Here is a 14,121-nt window from a genome sequence, read left to right on the forward strand (position 1 = left end):
ATTCAAAAGCATTAGCATAGTCTATGAAACAGAAGTAGATGTTTTTCTGAAATTCCCTTGCTTTTTCTGTGATCCAACGAATATTGGCAGTTTGGTCTCTGGTTCTTCTGCCTTTTCTAAATCCTGCTTGTATATGTGGAAGTTCTCTGTTCATGTATTGTTGAAGCCTAGCTTTGAAGGATTTTGAGCATTACCTTGCTAGTGTGTGAAATGAGTGCAGTCGTGCTGCAGTTTGAACAGTTGAACATTTGGCATTGCCCTTCTTTGGGCTCAGATTATGAACTCCTTATTGCCAAATTCAAACTTAAAGAAAGTAAGAAAAACCACTAGGCCATTCAGGTATGACCTAAATCAAACCCTTATGATTATACAGTGGAAGTGGCAAATAGAGTCAAGGGATTAGATCTGATAGAGTGCCTGAACAACTATGGACAAAGGTTCATAACAGTGTACAGGAGGCAGTGACCAAAACCGTCCCCAAGAAAAAGAAACACAGCAAGGCAAAATGGTTGTCTGAGAAGTCTTTACAAATAGCTGAGAAAAGAGAAGCAAAAGGCAAAGGATAAAAGGAAAGATATACCCATCTGAACGCAGAGTTCCAAAGAACAGCAGGGAGATACAAGAAAGCCGTCTTAAGTGAGCAATGCAAAGAAATAGAGGAAAACAATAGAATGGATAAGACTAACGATCTCTTCAGGTAAATTGGAGATACCAAGGGAATATTTCTTTCAAAAATGGGCGTGATAAAGGACAGAAATGGTATGGACCTAATAGAAGCAGAAGATACTAAGAATAGGTGGCAAGAATACACAGAGGAACTGTACAGAAAAGGTCTTAATGACTTGGAAACCACAATGGTGTGATCACTCATCTAGAGCCAGACATCCTGGAGTGTGAAGTCAAGTGGGCCTTAGGAAACATTACTATGAACAAAGCTAGTAGAGATGATGGAATTTCAGCCGAGCTATTTCAAATCCTAAAAGATGATGCTGTGAAAGTGCTGCACTCAATATGCCAGCAAATTTGGAAAACTCAGCAGTGGCCACAATATTGGAAACATTCAGTTTTCATTCCAGTCCGAAAGAAGAAAATGCCAAAGAATACTCAAACTATCCCACAATTGCGCTCAACTGTACCCTTTGTTCCCCCTTGGTCTTGTTCCCAGGTCTCTGGAAATTGAGTATCTGAGTATAATGGTAGAAGGGGCAAGGGGTGGGAACAATGCCATTTCTGTTATGGGCATCAGAGCTGCTTTCTTTGCATCCCAATCTGCCCAGTTGTTTCCTTGGATAATTTGAGAAATTCCCTTTTGACGCTTGTGGCAGTGAATGACTGCTGTGTATTTTGGTTTTTGAGCTGCTTCTATGAAATGCAAAATCTCAGCCTCATACTTTATAGAGGAATTTCTTGTACTTATAAGTTCTCTTTTTTTCCCGATAGCTCCACTAGCATGTAAAGCATGGAAGGCATATTTTGAGTCTGTGTATATATTTATAATTTATCCTTTCTGTAGGGTTAAGGCTCAGGTTAGAGCTGTCAGTTCAGTCTTCTGGGCTGAAGTGTAGGCCGGGAAAGGTTTTGCTTCTCGGATACTCTGAGCAGTCACGATAGTATCTTCTGCCCTCCTGACTCCATCCTTAATAAAGCTACTGCTGTCAGTAAACCATTCGTCCTTGGTTTTCTGTAGCTTAGTCTCTTAGATTAGATTTACAGAAATAAACCTGGTCAAGGGTTCTGAGGCAAGAATCTGTTGGCTGTGGGCTCTCATCAGGCTTAAGCATAGCCAAGTTGAGGGTATGGAAAGTTTTGTAGGTTAGTTCTCATGATTCAAGGATCACCGTGTGGTATTAGTAAGACGGCCTTCAGTTAGCCAGTAGTGACCTGTAATCTCCAGAATCCCTTGTACTTGATGACGGGACTGGACTTCTGCTGCTGTCCAAAAGTAAGCTTGTTAGCTTCTTCCAGTTATAAAGCGGTGGCAGCTACTGCGTGGAGACAGCCAGGCCAACCTTGGGCCATGAAATCTAGTTATTTGGAAAAATGCCCAACAGGCTCAGAATCTTCTCCAGCTTCTGTATAAGAACCACAGAGCCTTGCCTTGCTTTTCAGCCACATACAGGATGAATGGTGTTTTCAGATCGGGGTGACTGAGAGCGGGGGCTCTGGTGAGGGTCTGGTTGATAATCACGTGAAGCTTTTTCCTGTTCCTCATTCTAAAGTAACGCTTCTCTATCTGAGCATTAGTGACTTGATACAGAGGCTTAGCCATTGGCCCAAATTTTGGAATCCAAACTCTACAAAATCCTACCATGTGGAAAAAGGTAGAGATGTCTTTTTTTAAAAATTTTTAATTGAAGGATAATTGCTTTACAGAATTGTGTTGGTTTCTGCCAGACATCATCAATCAGCCATAAGGACACATATATCCCCCACTTTGAACCTCCCTCCATCTCCCTCCCATCCCACCCCTCTAGCTTGATACAGAGCCCCTGTGTGAGTTCCCTGAGTCGTGCAGCACATTCCCTTGGCTCTTTTACAAATGGTGATGGAGGCTTCCATGCTGCTCTCTCCATATATCTCACCGTCTCCTTCTCCCCCCAGCCCCACGTCCATAAGTCTGTTCTCTATGTCTGCTTCTCCATTGCTAGCCTGCAGATAATTTCATCAGTACCATCTTTCTAGATTCCATATATACATGTTAGTATAGAGTATTTGTTTTTCTCTCTCTGACTTACTTCACTTTGTATAATAGGCTTTAGGTTCATCTGCCTCATTAGAACTGACTCAAATGTGTTCCTTTTTATGGCTGAGTAGTATTCCATTGTGAAATATTACTTTCCAAATTTCTGCTTTCCATTGTGAAAGGAAAGTGAAAAAGCTGGCTTAAAACTCAACTTTCAAAAAACTCAGATCATAGCATCCAGTCTCATCACATCATGGCAAATAGACGGGGAAACAATGGAAACAGTGACAGACTTTATTTTCTTGGGCTCCAAAATCACTGCAGATGGTGACTGCAGCCATGAAATTAAAAAAGACGCTTGTTCCTTGGAATAAAAGCTACGACAAACCTAGAAAGCAGAGACATTACTTTTCCAACAAAGGTCTGTCTAGTCAAAGCTATGGTTTTTCCAGTGGTCATGTATGGATGTGAGAGTTGGACCATAGAGAAAGCTGAGCATCAAAGAATTGATGCTTTTGAACTGTGGTGTTGGGGAAGACTCTTGAGAGTCCCTTGGACTGCAAGGAGATCCAACCAGTTCATCCTAAAGGAAATCAGTCCTGAATACTCATTGGAAGGACTGATGCTGAAGCTGAAACACCAATACTTTGGCCACCTGATGCAAAGACCTGACTCATTGGAAAAGACCCTGATGCTGGGAAGATTGAGGGCAGGAGGAGACGGGGACGACAGAGGATGAGGTGGCTGGATGGCTTCACTGACTCAATGGACATGAGTTTGAGCAAGCTCTGGGAGTTGGTGAAGGACAGGGAAGCCTGGTGTGCTGCAGTCCATGGGGTTGCAAAGAGTCAGACACGAATGAGCGACTGAACTGAATATTCCATTGTGTATACTGCTGCGGCTGCTGGTTAGTCTCTTCAGTCATGTCCAACTCTATGGACTGCAACCTGCCAGGCTCCTCTGTCCATGGGATTCTCTAGGCAAGAACACTAGAGTGGGTTGCTATGCCCTCCTCCAGGGCATCTTCTGACTAAGGGATCAAACCTGCATCTCCTGCATTGTAGGCTGATTCTTTACTGCTGAGCCGGCAGCTATAGCTTTTTATCTGTTCATCTGTCAGTGGACATCTAGGTTGCTTCCATGTTCTAGCTATTGTAAATAGTGCTGCAGTGAACATTGGGGTACATGTGTCTTTTTCAGCTTTGGTTTCCTCAGGTAACAGAGATGTTTCTTTGTTTTGGAGTTACTGTCATTGTTTAGTTGCTAAGTCGTATTCAGCTCTTTTGAGACCTGGTAGGCTGCAGCTCGCCAGGCTCCTCTGCCCTTGAAAGTTCCCAGGCAAAAATTTCAGAGTGGGTTACCATTTCCCTCTCCATGGGATCTTCCTGACTAATCAAACTCATGTCTGCTGCGTTGCAGGCAGATATTTGCAGTGCTTAGGTTCACATATAGCTTGTTTTCTGTATGGAGATAATTGTCTATTCCTGGGGTTTATAGTGTATACCAGATATTTAATTCATTACTCAGAGATTTGTTGTACTTTTGAGAGGCTCTGTAGCCCCAAGGAAATTAAGAACTTAAGTGGTATTTGGATCTGAGACCACCATGGTGAGGTACATATTAATATGTCATGTACATACTGTAAAATAGCCCGTTCTTTTAGATGTGTCTCCCATAGTTGTTTTCTTAGGGCCTGGGAGACCAAGTGTGGGCTGTCCTGAAACCCCTGAGACAATACTGTCCAAGTGTATTGTTGCATTTGGCCTGAGTGGAAGTCAAACAATTGTGAGGGGGGATAGGCTTGGATACAAGAAAAGCAATCTTGAGGTTGAGCACAGTAAACCATTTAGCCTCCTCGGGTTGGGCTAATGTTTTATAAGCATTGGCCACAAGGGGGTGAATAGGGGCCACAGTGCCACTCCTGCTCTGAGGTCTTGTACCGCTCTGCTTTCCCCAGTTGGTTTAATACCTGGAAAATAGGAGTATTGCATGGAGACTGGCATGGCGCCGAGGGGCCGTGTTGTAAGGATTTATGGGTGAGGAATTGTAAGCCCTTCTTTGTTTCCAGCTTCATGGGATATTGTCTCTTGTTAGGGTAAGTGGCTTCTGGCCTAAAGCTGATTCTTTCAGGTTGGGCATTGATGGCCCTCCTGGGTACGCATTGTTTCCAAAATGCGGGTTCACTCCTTGTAGAATATGGCTGGGAATAGGACCTTGCTCTTTTCATTGGTCTCCTGTAGTCAGAGTCAAAATACGGGGCTGTTCGAGGTATCCTAATTGTTTACTGGTCCCAGGCGAGCCCAGAAGGTTCCCCTCTCTATTAGTACACCGAGGGACAACCAGAAAGGCAGGTGACATCAGACACTTCAAATTGACACTGGAGAAGCCCAGTGAAGTAACAGATGAGAGACTTTTCATCGACAGCAGTCACTGTGCAGCTTTTGGAGAAAAGAGGCCCTGCTTGAAAAATCAGGAGGAAGTAAGTGGCTCAGGTATCAATTAAAAAATCCATCTTATTACCTGTCACGTCAGGAACTACCCAGAGCCCCCTTGATGGAGATAGACCTCTCAGAGGGAGCCTCCAGGATCCCCGTCAGTTTAGCTTGACCCCTGGCCTGTCTTTCTCATGTTGGGCTCTCTCTTCTGCTCATTATTAAATACTTCATTATTAAATACCCAAGGCCACCTCTAGGAGTTGGGTCATCAGGGTTTGTTGCCTGATTGTGCCTTCTGGAGTTTCTGCAGAGTATCAAGGACAGACTGACTGATCAGATGTTGTCATAGCTGGGATTTGCCCTGGGGATTGAAGGGTTCAGTGTTAGTCAGTTTTCCAAAAGCCTCCGCTTAGTGGCCCCTGAAAGAAGGCTGGGTTTTCTTATTCTTCTTGGGTCACTCCTTGAACCCTTTCATATTTAATTGCATTTTTGATAGGTTTTTTTATACCTTCAAATAACACAATGGATCATGTGTTTCATGGCTTCTGTCCCATCCCTGGATTCACAATACCGGTGGGGCTCCTGACTTGGGACTGCGTCTCCATCCATTACAAAATGTTTGGGTTGGTCAGGCTGGTACTATGCCACTGGACTGCTGCCCACATTCTCTGCTTTTCCTCAGGTCCAAAGCAAGTATTATAGTAGAACTATTTGGACATCCTCCCAGTCAAAGGCCAGAGTTAGGGCCTGAAACCCTGCAACAAACTTACTATTGTTTTCAGTATACGGCCCCATCTTTGTTTGCATTGGACAAAATTAGTTCAAGAGAAAGGCACATGTACCCTGACTGTTCCTGCACTGTTTGTCACTTCCATTCAAGGGCGTATTTTCTCTGATCCTGGTTGATAGGAAGTTCCACTATGAGTTTATCCTAGGGGCAGTCAGTCTCCCTTCAGGGGTGATGAAGGGTGTATGGGACATAGGAATGTGGAGTTTGGGATTGGTCATAGGGATCTGGGAAACTCGGAGGCTCTGGGGAAGCAGAGGAGCCTTTGTTTCACCTCTGAAAATTGGAGAAGGTTAAAGGGGATCATCTAAAATGTTGGAAGTGCTTTCTGATTCCCCTGGCTTTTGATTACAGGAGCTCAGTAGAACAGGGTTTTGTTAAAGAACCATGAAGGCTTGAACCTAGGGAATCTCAGTCTATTTTCCCCATCTTGTGACAGTAAAGATCCAGTTGCAAGATGTTATTGTAATTTAGAGACCGATTTTCAGGGCATTTTTCTCCATCTACCTAATGTACATAAAGGCATGGCAGTGTTACAGTAAAGTTTAAGTTTTCTCTTTTCAGTCCTTCTATTTTTTAAAATTTACAATTTGGTACCTTACTGGTGGCTCAGACAGTAAAGAATCTGCCCACAATGCAGGAGACTCAAGTTCAATCCCTGGGTTGGGAAGATCCCTTCGAGAAGGGAATGGCAACCCACTCCAGTATGCTTGCCTGGAGAATCCCATGGACAGAGGAGCCTGGTGGGCTACAGTCCATGGTATTTCGAAGAGTTGGATATGACTGAGCTACTAACACTACTGCTACTATTCAGTATACATTCCAGATGTGTTTCTTATGGCTTAGAAGAGGATCCTGCCATATTGAGTAACCTGCAACCAAGAGTGCTTCTAGAATTGAAGTCCACAGTCCTGGAGACAGTCCTTGGGAGGTTTTTGTTGAAGGGGAGTTGGAATGTCCTCTGAATTCCTTTCTCATCGGATGGGATTTTGAGAGTCTCTGCTCCCTTTAATTCATAACCTGACATCTCAGGTCAGCCCAGTCTCTCCAGTGAGGAGCACCCAATAGGGGACATTTGAAGCAGTGCCAATGTATTGGCAGGACTCCACTTGAGGGGGATCTGTGGTCCATGAAGCTCATGTCCTATAAAGTTTTCCCTGTGTTGGGGCATATTCCTTGATGGGGAGCACCTATAAAACCTAGGATGTGGGGTGCTTGCAAGTGGCCAGCCCAGTAGTTAGTCTGTCCCTGTGTGAGTGCTGCCAAGTGGAGCAATGAAGGAAGTCCTGGAGGTGCAAAGTGAACTCCTGGGGGATGTGCAGGGCCTCTCTGATGGGAGACTGAAGTTGGGCGCAGTGCAGAGGGCCATGGGTGTTAGACACGGAGGGCCTGGAGGTGGGAGTATTCCCTCGGGATTGTTTGGACATGGGGTAAGGTGAGAGACTAGACAGCAGAAGAACCCAAACCCCTTCCTGTCTGTCTGACGGCTTCGATAAAATCGGGGAGAGAGTAATGTTTCTATCTGACACAGGCAACAGCGAGTTTGGACAGTGTTTCCCACGTAATTTAACATACCAAATGAACCCAGTTAATTTAGGATCTTTCTTTGGGGTGCTCCAGGGACCCTTTGAAGCACCCCCAAAGTATCTCGAGGTCAAAGGAACTTTAGTTCGAATTTGATATTTGGGGAGTCTGTCAAAAATCTTGAAAAGTTGTCTTTTTTTTAACGTATTTATTTTTATTTTTGGCGGTGCTGGGTCTTTGTTGCTGCGGCAGGCTTTCTCTGCTTGCAGCGGGCAGGGGCTCCTCTCTCATTGCCGTGTGCGGGCTTCTCATTGTGGTGCCTCCCTTGTTTCAGAGCACGGGCTCTGAGAGCATGGCTCAGTAGCTGTGGCTCCCGGGCTCTGGAGTGCAGGCTCCGTCCTGTGGCACATGGACCAGCTGCTCCATCCAAACCAGGGGTCAGGGATGGAACTGGCATCCCCTGCGCTACAGGCTGTGTCTTTTCCACTGAGCCACCAGGGAAGCCTGTCAAAGTTTTAAAACACCCAGTCAGATGGAATCATAGAGGCAAACAATGGCTTGTTAAGCTGAGGTGAAAATAATTTTCAGAAGTAAATACAGATCCCTTCAGAGGATAGGAACTCACATGATCTGCTATCAAAAAGGTGTATTCCAGGAAAACCTTGTTCCCTTATAAGAGAAAAACCAAATCCACTCTTGCATCAACCTATTCTTAACAAAATGTATTTACTTCATTTAATCCAACTTTAGAAAATTCTGACCACATACAAAATTCCTTTGTCAGTGTTCCTCTTTTACAAGCATTCACTACTTTCTGTAGCCATATTTTGTCCCTTATTCTTTCCCCATTCAGAAATAGCCAGTTCCAAGGCAAAATCACCTTTTTTCCTTTCAACAAAATACATTTCTTCATACCCTCTTTTCTGAGAACACACATCCTACTTAAACAACCATGAACTGTCTTCTACATTAGCATTCTATAGGTTGGTGAAGGACATCGCAAGGTGGCACAAAACATCTTTAGTTTTTCTCTCACAAGAAGACAAAAGTTGGTAATTTGGACCTGTGTATAAATTAATATTCTCAATATTTTATCTTATTTGAAAAGGCCTGAATTTTCAGTGAATTCCTGTTGTTGAACTTAATTTAGTTTCAACTTATCAAAATTTGCAGAGTATTTTAGACAGATGTTTCCAAAACATAATTATTGCTATAGAGTTTACTAAAAAGTTCTTATCGTATTTTACATTTACTTAATTTTATATCAGCTTATTTTCCCTGTTGACAAATTTCATAACAAACAATATGTACTTACTGACACTCAATAACTCTAGGTATGATAAAAGTATACTTAATGTTGATCACTCTAAAGTCAAGTCTGTATTAATTAAACCCACAAGCTTAAGCTAGCTCTAATGCCAGAGGTTAATTAAATATTGACTATTTCCCAGATCACATGAACCCAAACGTATCCTAGTGAGTCTCTTTTATCTTTCTGAGAATATATATAAGCACTCAAATTCCTTTAAGCCAATTAAATAGAGCTCATTTAGAAGTTAATTTTTTCTAAAGACAGACCCAGAGATCTCATAGTTGTCTCACTTGAATATAAAGTGGCCCGGCTCCCCCTTCAGTCTGGGGGACGACAGATGAGTCAAGTAGTTCCTGAGAGCCTGACAGGACAGTCACAGAGGAGAGTGAGTGAAGCCCCTGGAGCTCAGGCAGAGGGTCTACATTGCGGAAGCAGAGGAGATAAAAACGCACGAACCTGACTTTGTTCTCTAAAATCCCAGCAAGTAACTCAAGGCTGGTGGTGGTGGTTCGTTACTCGGTCGTCTCCAATTCTTTGCAACCGCGTGGACTGCAGCCCACCACTTTCCTGGGTCAGTGAGATTTCCCAGGCAACAATACTGGAGTGTGTTGCCATTTCCTTCTCCAGGGGATCTTCCCAACCCAGGGACTGAACCCACGTCTCTGTAATTGCAGGCAGCTCTTTGGAGTGCTTAAACCTAAATACAGCTTGTTTTCTATATGGAGATAACTGTCTATTTCTGGGTTTTATGTATATCTCAGATATTGAACTCATTGCTTTGAGATTTGTTGTGACTTTGAGAGGCTTTCTAGCCCAAGGAATTAAGGACTTAGTGGTATTTTGATCTGAGACTTCTGTGAACATACTGTAGAATAGCCATTCTTTTGATGCATCTCCCATAGTTGTTTTCCTTGGGCATAAGAGCCCACCATGTAGGCTGTCCTGAGGCCATACTGTCTAGGTGTATTGTTGGATTTGTCCTGAGTGGCGGTTAATCCACTCAAAAGCAAACAAATATTGTGAGGAGGGATAGACTAGGATGCAAAGAAAGGCGTCCTTGAGGACAACAACACTTAAGCATTAGCATCATCAGGGATTTGGGCTAATATTTCATAAGGATTGACCAAAGCAGGTGGTTAGGGACCACAGCATCATTTATTGCTCTGAGGTCTTGTATCACTCAATATTCCTCAGTTGACTTAATAGCTGGAAAAATGGGAGTGTTGCATGGAGATTGGCAGGTCACCAAGAGGCAGTGTTTTAAAAATTTGTGTACGAGGGATTGTAACTCCTCCTTTGCTTCCAACTTTATAGGATATTGTCTCTTGTTAGGGTAAGTGGCTTCTGGCCTAAGGCTGTTTCTTTCAGGTTGGGCCTTGATGGCCATCCAGGGTACTCTTTAGTCCCAAATGCGGGTTTTCCCCTTGTAGAATATGGCTGGGAATAGGACCTTGGTCTTGGTTGGTCTGATGAAATCAGAGTCAAAATACCAAGCTGTTCAGGTTGTCCTAATTGTTTAACGTCCCGAGGGAGCCCTGAAGTGCCTTGGGATAGTCAGTTGTTATAGTTGCACAGTCGCTCAGTTGTGTCCAACTCTTTGCCACCCTGTACACTGCAGCATTCCAGCCCTCCCCGTCTTTCATCATCTCCAGAGCTTTCTAAAACTCATGTCCATGGAATCAGTGAGCCATCCAACCATCTTGTCCTCTGTCATCCCCTTCTCTTCCTGCCCTCAATCTTTCCCAGCATCAGGGTCTTTCCCAGTGAGTCAGTTCTCCGCATCAGGTGGCCAAAGTATTGGAGCTTCAGCATCAGTCCTTCCAATGAATATTCAGGACTGATCTTTAGGATGAACTGGTTGGATCTCTTTGTAGTCCAAGGGACTCTAAGGAATCTTCTCCAACACCACAGTTCAAAAGCATCAATTGCTCGAGGCCTTGATGCGACGCCGGACTCTTATCCCAGCCAAATGTAGCACACAGTAGACCTTTGAAAAGGCTTCCACCAAGTGCACCGAGCCAGGCTGTGTCCACCCCACCCCAGTTCAGCAGTGGGACCCAAGCGTGCCCAGCCTCCAGGGATGGGACAGCAACCCTAGTCAGGGAGGGCGGAGATAATTAAAGTAGGCACTGCTTTTCTTTCCTTTTCTTTACCATGTTGCCAAAGCTACCTTGAGGTATAGTGGATTTGCAGTGTTGTGATTGCCCTGGATTTGGGTATTATGTTATCTATGGCTGTCTCTACTGTTTTTTCCAACTTTTTGCTTTAGAAGGTCGAGCAGAGTGGTGAGCATCAGGTCCTTGTGAGTTATTAATCTCTTTTCTGTGAATACATTTTTCTGTGAATACCAAGCAGGAAGATAGGAGATAAGTTTTGTGTATTATCTCTTAGAAATAGAGATTTCCATGTAAATGTCCACGGAAGGAAGGAAGAGGAGAATCTTTGTGGATTATTTGTTACAGATACTGATTTCTTGTCGATTTCCATATGGACCTCCTAATTCATTCCATCCTTCCACTTTGATTTCTTTTTTTTTTCAGAACCATTTATTTGACATTAATGTCTCAGAGTCTCTTTCTGAATCATATATTTGCTGACTTGTATGTCTGTTTTTTTGTTCACCTGGATAATTCCTCATATACCATGTTCTACCTCTGCCTGACTGACTTCCCTTAGTGGTGGTGGCGTTCAGTCGCTTAGTTGTGTCCAACTCTTTGCAACCCCATTGCCTCACGCCAGGCTTCCCTGTCCGTCACCATCTCCCAGAGCTCTCAAACTCATGTCCATTGAGTCAGTGATGTCATCCAACCATCTCATCCTTCATTGGCCCCTTATTTTCCTGCCTTCAATCTTTCCCAACATCAGGGTCTTTTCTAAGGAGTCAGCTCTTCCCATCAGGCGGCCAAAGAATTGGAGCTTCAACTTCATCATCAGTCCTTCTAATGAATATTCATTGTTGATTTCCTTTAGGATTGATTGGTTTGATCTCCTTGCAATCCAAAGGACTCTCAAGAGTCTTTCTCCAACAATACAGTTCAAAAGCATCAATTCTTCTGCACTCAGCTTTCTTTATGGCCCAACTGTCATATCCATACATGACCACTGGAAAAACCATAGCTTTGACCTTATTAGTCAAGTAATTTCTCTGCTTTTTAAAATGCTATCTAAGTTTGTCATAGCTTTTCTTCCAAGGAGCAAGTGTCTTTTAAATTCATGGCTGTAGTCACCATCTGCAGTGATTTTGGAGCCCAAGAAAATACAGTCTGTCACTATTTCCATTGTTTCCCCGTCTATTTTCCATGAAGTGATGGGACTGAATACCATGATCTTCTCTTTTTGAATGTTGAGTTTTAAGCCAGCTTTTTCATTCTCCTCTTTCACCTTCATCAAGAGGCTCTTTAGTTTCTCTTTGCTTTCTTCCACTAGGGTGGTGTCATCTCCATATCTGAAGTTATTGATATTTCTCCCATCAATCTTGATTCCAGGTTGAGCTTCATGCAGCCTGGCATTTCACATGATGTACTCTGCATAGAAGTTAAATAATCAGGGTGACAGTATACAGCCTTGACATACTCCTTTCCCTATTAGGAACCAGTCTGTTGTTCCATGTCTGGTTCTAACTGTTGCTTCTTGACCTGGATACAAGTTTCTCAGGAGGCAGGTAAGATGGTCTGGTATTCGAATCTCTTTCAGAATTTTCCACAGTTTGTTGTGATCACACAGTCAAAGACTTTAGTGTAGTCAATGTTGAGGCAATATGAGTGTGTGTTTGAAAAGAATTTTCAGATACAGAGCATTTCAGAAGGGAGTGGGTTTATTAAGAACAAAGAGCAGAGATAATGTGGGCATTGCGAGCAAGTGGACTGACCTCCTGACAGACCAGGGAAAGTCGACCATTTTCATGAGTTAATAGCCAATTTTTATAGCCTCAAGACACAATTCTTGCTGGAAGGGGGCATTAAGTTATTGGTTGAGGCACTCTAGGGTGTTTACTGGAGCGGACGTCTTTGCTTAATTGGGAGTCAGGAAGCTTGTTGGGTTTATCAGGGGGCTTTTGGCAAGGTTTGTGGCAATCCAGATTAACCTAATCATCACCTGATAGTGCAGCGTTGCCACAAACCTTCAATTTGTAAATAGTGCAGTGTCTGCAGAGTGCCACAAAGCAAAGTGCAGTAAAACGAGGCACTCCTGTGTCTTCTTTGAAGCAGTATCTATTCACATCCTTTGCTCATTTTGAAATCAGGTTATTTATCTTTTTATTGTTGACAGGTTGAGAGTCCAGCTCGTGTGACTGGTTACACACAGAGATCCAAAAGTTGGTGTGGTTTTCTTTTTTCCCCTTGTTATTCCCAGTAGTTTTAAAGTAAATAAATCCCTTTGCTTACTTGTTGTCAATTGCTCAGTCGTGTCTGACTCTTTGAGCCCCCTAGACTGCAGCACGCCAGGCTTCCCTGTCCTTAACTATCTCCTGGAGTTTGTTCAAACTCAGGTTCATTGAGTCGGTGATGCCATCCAACCACCTCATCTGCCGCTCTCTTCTCCTCCTGCCTTCAGTCTTTCCCAGCATCAGGGTCTTTTCCAATGAGTCAGCTCTTCACATCAGGGGGCCAAAGTATTGGAGCTTCAGCATCTGTCCTTCCAGTGCCTAGTTGAGGTCAGTACCAAGTATATTACTAACTTTAAGATTGTGCAGTTGCTCTGTTCATTATCTAAACAGCTGTTCATTGTGCTTTCATGGTGAAACCTGAGCGTAAATTGGGTGCTTGGCTCTTTCCAGGCACCCCTGCAGCTGTTCCTCCTCCCTCCCTCTCACAGGCCCAGGCCTCTCCTGTGACCCATGTTTCCTCAGCAGGTAGGAGCATCCTCCTCAGCACCTCTTCTGTGTCTTCCCACCAAGGCTGTTTGGTCTCCTCTCCTGTATCTTGATTCGAGTGAACTTTTCCTGCTTCGCTCCACGCTCTGGCAGTGCAGAGGGGAGGAGAGGGGAAGGGATGTGCAGGAGGACCGGGATCCTCCCCAAAGGGCCAGTCGTCCACGGGTTTGAGCCACCCTCGCCAGGCACTTTGTGGGGTGGGAGAGGCGGGGGTGGCCAGGCACCCCGGGCCCTTGGGTTTGGAGTTCATGAGTTTGTGCAGTGTCTCCCAGGCCGCTCTGTGATGCTCCACAGGATGAGGGAGCAGTGTCAGACCTCCTGTTTATGCTTATCTTTTAGCTCATTTAAAAGTTTCTGTATCATCTCTAAGGACACTAAGGTTACAGGATAGCTGTCCATGCGTGTACTGGTGAAATGGTTCACATTTGTTCTTCCTGAGGTGTGGGATCAGAAGTAGCCCGTGTAATTGGTTTTGATTTTATTGGCCACGTAAACAGGTTGCTTTGT

General features: G+C 44.0%; 1 protein-coding gene across 3 annotated transcripts in view; it reads left to right on the top strand.

The window, feature by feature from the left end:
- Window positions 1-14,121, top strand: part of CENPU (centromere protein U) — a 44,904-nt gene that overhangs the window by 10,620 nt on the left and 20,163 nt on the right. The window lies entirely within an intron of this gene.

Source organism: Odocoileus virginianus, chromosome 32 (assembly GCF_023699985.2).
Source record: "Odocoileus virginianus isolate 20LAN1187 ecotype Illinois chromosome 32, Ovbor_1.2, whole genome shotgun sequence".
Classification (NCBI taxonomy): Eukaryota; Metazoa; Chordata; class Mammalia; order Artiodactyla; family Cervidae; genus Odocoileus; species Odocoileus virginianus.